The sequence below is a fragment of the Corvus brachyrhynchos genome, unplaced genomic scaffold, assembly GCF_000691975.1.
Source record: "Corvus brachyrhynchos isolate BGI_N302 unplaced genomic scaffold, ASM69197v1 scaffold338, whole genome shotgun sequence".
Taxonomy (NCBI): Eukaryota; Metazoa; Chordata; class Aves; order Passeriformes; family Corvidae; genus Corvus; species Corvus brachyrhynchos.
This window is the reverse complement of record NW_008239334.1, coordinates 668,019-674,702: the sequence shown is the minus strand read 5'-3', so window position 1 is coordinate 674,702 and position 6,684 is coordinate 668,019. Positions and strand designations below refer to the sequence as shown.

General features: G+C 49.7%; 1 long non-coding RNA gene across 1 annotated transcript; it reads right to left on the bottom strand.

Annotated features, from left to right (window-relative positions):
* Positions 1 to 453: 453 nt before the first annotated feature.
* On the bottom strand, positions 454 to 6,068 carry LOC108448383. Its single transcript, XR_001864276.1, has 3 exons — positions 5,941 to 6,068; positions 3,535 to 3,592; positions 454 to 1,658 (listed from the first exon to the last, which is right to left on the bottom strand). It is a non-coding gene; the product is annotated as an uncharacterized LOC108448383 (long non-coding RNA).
* Positions 6,069 to 6,684: the final 616 nt, after the last annotated feature.

Here is a 6,684-nt window from a genome sequence, read left to right as displayed (position 1 = left end):
AAGGGAGCTTGGCCAGGCCTGGATGGCAGGAGAGGGAAGGGAAGGGGAATTGGAGATGAGGAGTTGGAACAGGAAGAGCAGCAAGAACAGCCAGGGTTGAAGATGATGAAGATCAAGTGCCTAAGATTAGAGCTCTAGGAGTTCTGTCTCTGCAGCATGTGGTGGAATTTTACTCAACTTGCAGCCTTGGCATTTGCCTTTCTATTTTTTTGTAATATATGCTCATCTATTTACCAAATTCTAGGGGAAAAAAAAGGAACTGGGAGTTATATGGATTCAGTGTGCGTAACAAAAATGTGATACCACATATTCCCTGTGAATATTTTCAGGATAAAAAGGCAGAGAGAAATCAGATAAATGCATCAAAAGGAGTCAGCTGTCTGCCAGAGCTTGTTTTAAATATCAAATTAGAATATAATGGTATGCACAGTTTCCATATCAAATCATGACTTTATTGGCAGGGACTGGAAGGTGACGCAACTCCGAGTCCTCCTACACCCCTGGATAATGGATGAAAGAGCGTTACATGGAATAAAAGCAATTTTGGGATCAAATGCAGGCTGAGATGGACATTCCTGTGGTTCAGACAGGGGAGTGGCTCTTCCAGGTGCTGATGGCTCCGTGCCCTGGTCACTCCAAGGTGACATCTCCGAGCCATGGGCTGGCCCTTCCTCTGCCTCTCCTGCGCCTGGGAGGGGTTGGGATCAGCCTGAGGGTGTTCATTTGGGGTATCCTGGCAGCTCTAAACCCTGATCTGATGTCAGTGATTTCCCAGAAAGGCAGTGATGAGTGTCAGAGTGGATGAGATATTTCATCTGTCCCATACTGTTGGTTTTCTCAGTAAAAAGGCAGTAATGGAAGCAGAACCTGTGGCAGCTGCCTGTGGAGCAGGTGTTGTTTAAATATCGATGATCTACTTCTGGTACCATCACAGTTCCAAGCACAGCTGGAGCTCGGGGCTTTACCTGGGCCTGTAAACAAACAACCAAGGAAAGCAAAAGTGATCGCAGCGGGATGTGCCTCTCACCAGGAATGTGGGGCCACCCTCCCACTGCTCTGGGTGATGTCCCCTCGTGGGAAATCCGTGGTGACTGACACAGTGAGGGCCACTGAGAACCACCCGTGGGGTTTTGTGTCCCAGCAGATAAAGATGAGCAGGTTGGGTGGTGATTCCTGAGTGTGATGAGACAATTCCCATGGCAGAGGCAATTTCTGAGGGGTTCCCAGCACAAAGCCCTGCTTTAGGTGCAGTTCAAGGCTGTGGCTCCTTTGGACAGGGGGAGCAAAGACAAAGAAAATGGAAATACTCCTTTCCAGGCGGAAGATATATTGCTGTAATATTTCTGGCGCTTTGGTCTCCATTCCCTGCTGGCAGTCCCAGCTCTCCAGTAGCTGTGGGCTGTCTGTCAGAGCTGCTCTCCCTCACGCACAGAGTATTTGTTAACTCCAACCATTGGAGGCAAACAGGGAGGTGCTGCGCTGGAGAAGGGTTTTACAGATAACTGCCTGAGGCACCAGACATTTTGGAATCAAAATCTGGAAAGCAGAGTCATTATTTCTGTTGTTTTAGTGCCTGCTTTTATTTTCTTTCTTATTGACAAATGTTCCTTAGCCCATCTTGCTGTGGGTGGTTTTCTTCGCATTTGCACTTTACAGAGCTGTTAAAAAAGGAAAGAAGAAAGAAAAAGACTTTATTTAACCATCTTGGCAGTGTGTCCTCCTTCGTGCTCCCTCACCCTTTGCTGTCTCTTTTTTGACTTCTGATCCATGGACAGAGATTCTGGAACCTGCTGCTTTCCTTGTGAGATGGGAGTGGGAAGTGTCTGGGACAAATGGGGGTAGAAGGGAAATTTCTCTTCAGCCCCCTCTGGCAAAGTGTCAAACAAATCCCAGTGTTCTCCTTGCTGAAGAAGCCACCTCGAGGTGTACAAACAGCCCCCCTGGAGGAATGTTTCAGCACTGGAAGAGGGCAGGCATGCACTCACCACCCCTGGGAGAGTCCAAAAAATGAGTGGAGATGTGAGACTCCATGATATGGGGTAGTAGGGTCAAAGGTTGGACTTGATGATCTTGGAAGTTCTTTTCCAACCTTAATGAATCCATGATCCATCCCTGTGGGGGTGTGATTTTAGTGACATGCCAGGGCTCGGGTCAGGGCCCTGGAGGCTGTTACAGCAAAGCACTCGGCTTGTGCTGCTCAGGGGTTGGGTTTAGGGTGTAGAGAACACGGAGCAAGTGAATAAAGTGCTGTAAAAATAGGGAGAGAAATAGAGAGGAGATGACAGAGCTGGGACTGCACAAGTCGTTTGTCCCAATGACCTCGGGAGGTCTCAGGTGCCTGGAAGGAATTCATGGTTATTCATGGCCATAATGGTAAAGGGGAAAAAAAGCAAAAGGATGGGATGTGAGGCTCAGAGGAGTAGGAAATGTTTCCTTCCAGCAGCGCAATGAGAGTAGCAGTGATAACCTGCTCCTCCCCTTCCAGCAGCTCGGAGCTGTGATCCCTTTGTGAGCCCCACAAATCAAAAGGACAATCTGTGTGAGTTCAGGAGAGGCTTTGTGCGCTCCTGATGGGGACAGTGACAGAGAACACTCCTGGGACCGGCTCTCCTCGGCTGAAGAGTCTCTGAGCAAGTCCTGACGAAGGAGAGCTTTTCAGGGAGAGGGAACATTTTTCATCAGCTCTCCTCGAAATGCACAGCCGAGTTTTTGGTTAGACAGCCCTCTCGCCTCCAGCCCTGCCGCGGAGCGCAGAAATCGAGCCCTGCAGAGAGCAGCAGCACTCCGGGTGGCTTTTTGCCGCTGCTCCACGAAGTCAAGGGCTGAGGGCGCTGAGCCATTCCCTGCTGACCTCCCTCTCCTTTGGGAATGGCACTGGGATGCGGGGGTTCAGCTGCTGTTGTGAGGGACACGGGGAGCAGCCCCCACTCCTGTGAGGAGGGGTTCAGGTCTCTGATTGTCAGAGAAATTGGGGAGGCAGCAGCGGGAGCTGCTCGGGGGTGCAGCAAGAGAGGCGCTTGTTCAGCCTGAGCAGGGGAAGTACATCAGGGAAGGAGGTTTTGTGCACAAACCTCTTGGGAACATCGGTGCTCTGCTCTTAAAAGGACAAAATTTCGCTCGTTATTTCATGTATTAATTTATTTTTTATTTGCATTTCATTCTTTATTGGCAGGACTGACAGACGCTTGATACATCTGAATTGCACGTGTTTGTCTTCTCAGTAAACCCTTAAACCCAGGGTTTAATCTATTGCAGAGGTATTGTGGATTTTAAAAGCTGAATACACTGACTTTCACCCCCCCCCTCCGCTTTATAACAATATGAAAATGTAATCTGATGACAGAAACACCTCCAGGTCCTCAAGTCATCCCTTTCACTTGGTAACATTCAGATCAATCTATGTACCAACATTATTAATTGCAGCATTTTATTTGCATTTTTAAACCTGTTTGATTAACCTGCCCTTGCACTGCGGAGCTCAGCGTCTAGACTGACAGATCTGCACAGGAAAATTAAGGATATAAACTTGTTTACCGAGATTAGGTGGAATCTTTGCAGTTCTCTCCGCAGCCTCCCCAAATGAGCTCGAGCCCTGTGAAGACAGGGAAGAAGATCTTTATCGGATTTCTCAGGCAGCGGAGGTCTGGCAGCCCTGACTCTGAACTCGCCTTAAATTTCCCCCCTTCCCTGTCAGTGGCCATAAGTGACCCCGCGTTTGCCGGGAGGTGTCCGGCACAGGATGGACCGAGGCTGCGGGGCTGGAGCGGCTCCGGCCGGGGCACCGCGCTAGAGGGGGCTCAGCGACAGCGGCTCCGCGACCCCCGCCCGAGCCGCGGCCCCTTCCCGTCACTGCACGGCCGCCGGCCGAAAAAGGCCGATAAACCCGGCTGCAAACACGTCCCGGGGCGCTTCCCCCTCGGGGTCCAGCGCTCGCTGTGTCCGCCCGGCTCGGGCTCATCCCGGCGGCTCAGGGCGGGGCACGGGCTTGGGGCAGAGGCTGCACCTCCGGTGCTCTCCTGGGCTCTGCTCTGAGCCCGTCACGTCACAGGGACCGGCCTCACTTCACTGGCAGAGGCAGGGAAGAAGTTTTAATTGCTGCGTTACAATAAACTGGGCGTGACACGTAAATATTGCAAGTGGCGCAAGTTCCCAAAATCACAGCAGCGAATTTCTCTGCTTGTTTCCATCCTGGGCGAGGATGAATAGTTTTTTTCCAATTGGATTGCTACTGTAATAGAAATATTATACTGACAGCCAAGCTTGCTCTCCCACCTAATGCATTTTCAACTTTTTAATGCTGATTTCGGGAAATGTGGCTCCTGCAATTTGCATCCAGCTCTCAGGAAGTGATGCGTTATGAGAACATCTCATGTACCTGCAGAAATGACTTCCACCAATAGCTTTACAGATGGAAGTGCTTTTATTTTAAAAGATGGCTGTGGGAATGGTGGGTTTCTGCTTTAGCCTGTGAATTAAGGACACTGGGAAGCTCAAACACTTCTGCTGGGAAACGGGAAAGGTCCAGGTGCAGCCTGAGGATCCCAGGGCAGTGAGGAGCTCCCCAGCCTTGCCTTCCTCATCTGCAGGAATACCACAATTTGCTACCAGAGAGTGAAGTCAGAGCACTGTAAAATCGCCTGCAGTGGGAATTTCATATTGGCACTGGAATGCCCCAAACACCCAGGCACTGTGGATTTGCATTAAAAGAGTTTTTACAGTCAGAGCTGAGGCTTTGGGGGACTGGGCCTTCCAAAGGACTGAAGAGTTTATTAAATTCTGTTTCCATTTGTGCGCAGCCGCATGGTCTGAGAAGCAGATTGGTTGTGAAATTTTCATCAATTGGTCATTAGTGGGTCATCAATTCATAGCTGTGGCTGAGTCTTTCACAAACACAAGAAGTGAGGCTGAAGCAGAGCCAGGGTAGGACTGGCCTGGGGTTCCCAATCCTGGGGGATGCCCCCAAATCCACAGTTTGGGTTCATTATCGGGGACAGATCTATCAGATGCCTCTGCTGGGGCTGAGCTGTTGCTTCCTATTCTTGCCTGAATAGAAAAGATAAAGTTTTCAGAGCTGTCAGTCTGGGCTCTACAAGAAGCAGTAAAAATAAACTTTAGAAGTAAATCTCAAGCAATTGGAAGAGATGGTGCTTTGATACAGTTTCCTCAAGCCAACTTGCAGCCTAAGCAAAATTATACACAGCCTTTGCCAAGCTCAAGGTTTCCAGAATGCTTTGATTTCCCCCTCCTTTTCCCTGCACTGTTTGGCACTTTCAGGGTGCAGCCCCAGCAGGCGTCACAGACATAACAGGGGTGTAGGAACAGGGATTTTAATGGCAACATGACAGAGACATCACCAGGGATCCAGGGAAGAGGGAAGGGGGCTGGGATGGGGGGAGATAACCCAGAGCTGCAGGAGGCTGAAGGCTGGAGAGGTGTTTTGCCACAAGTTTTATTCATCAGTGGCATTGCTGAGTCAGAGAAGAAGGATCTACATTAAAAGAGCTGCTTTTGGATCACGTCCTAATGCAGACATTTCCTACTGGATTTTTTTTACTGATGCTCCAGCAACCCCCCCAGTCAATTCACAGCAGTTCACAGAGGGAACACAATGAGGAAATGATTCCAGCTGGGAATCTTTGCAGAGTTTTCATGGAGGGCTCTCAGTGCCCACCTGGGATTTCCTCTGTGATAAAAATAAACAAGCTCGGGCCTGACTTCCCAGGCTGGCTTGGGATGCAGAACTCACATCCAGCTGCCTGGAGCTCATGACTTCTTCCTGGGTTTTTATTTTCACTCTTCAGGGCCTTCAGAGGTTGGGAGAGGGCAGAGCCTCTCCCAGAGTTCTCACGCCCTGTCCTGAGCGGGGCTCTGTGGGTGCTGTGGGGTCACCTCAGAGCATCCCAGCCCTCGCACAGCCTTCCCTGGCCCCTTCTCACTCACCACGTTTGTAGTGCTGGGATCTGGGGCACCTGTTGGAAAAGTTGATCCCACTTCCCCACCCGAGGAAGTGACAGAAAAATGCCAGAGTTCCAGGTTACTCCTCCTTGGCCGGAAGCAAAATCTCTCAGCTGCTTTTCCCTGACTCGCCCGGCAGGGAGGAGTTCTGGTTTTTAAGGAAGGCTTGGAGAAATCACTGCAGGGCAGGACCAGCACTCGGGTCCTTTAATCTGATAGAATTCTGCACTTGGTGACACAAGGGTTGACTCTGTGCTGTACAGGAGATGACAAATGGAGCGTCAGGGCTGGGAATAAGTCCCCAGCAACGGGAAGCCCTCTTTGGTTCTGCTGTCTCGCTGTGTTACAAGGAACACTCGCCCTGCCTGCAGTTTTTTATTTTTTTTTGGTCACCGATTGGCCTGGTGCTCTCACTGGAAAGGAAACAGGAAAAAAGTTGTACCTCTGGTCTTCCTCTTTGGTTACAATTAATCTGATCTGTGTTCAGCAAGAGCCATTTCCGCTTGTACACACAATGCAGCAGCCTTGCAACTACAGTTCCTTCTACATAAATCAATCTCTGTTTAATTTTAGCCTGTACTGAATTTGACCAAACCCTCAGGAATTGGTTATAAAAGCTCAACAAGCGCAGCTTTTTATTTGGATCAATTCTGAGGGCTGTAGGCAGCTACTCTGTAATGTAATCACTGCTCATGGAAAGTGGAAATGGAATTCTTTATTGTTTATAAT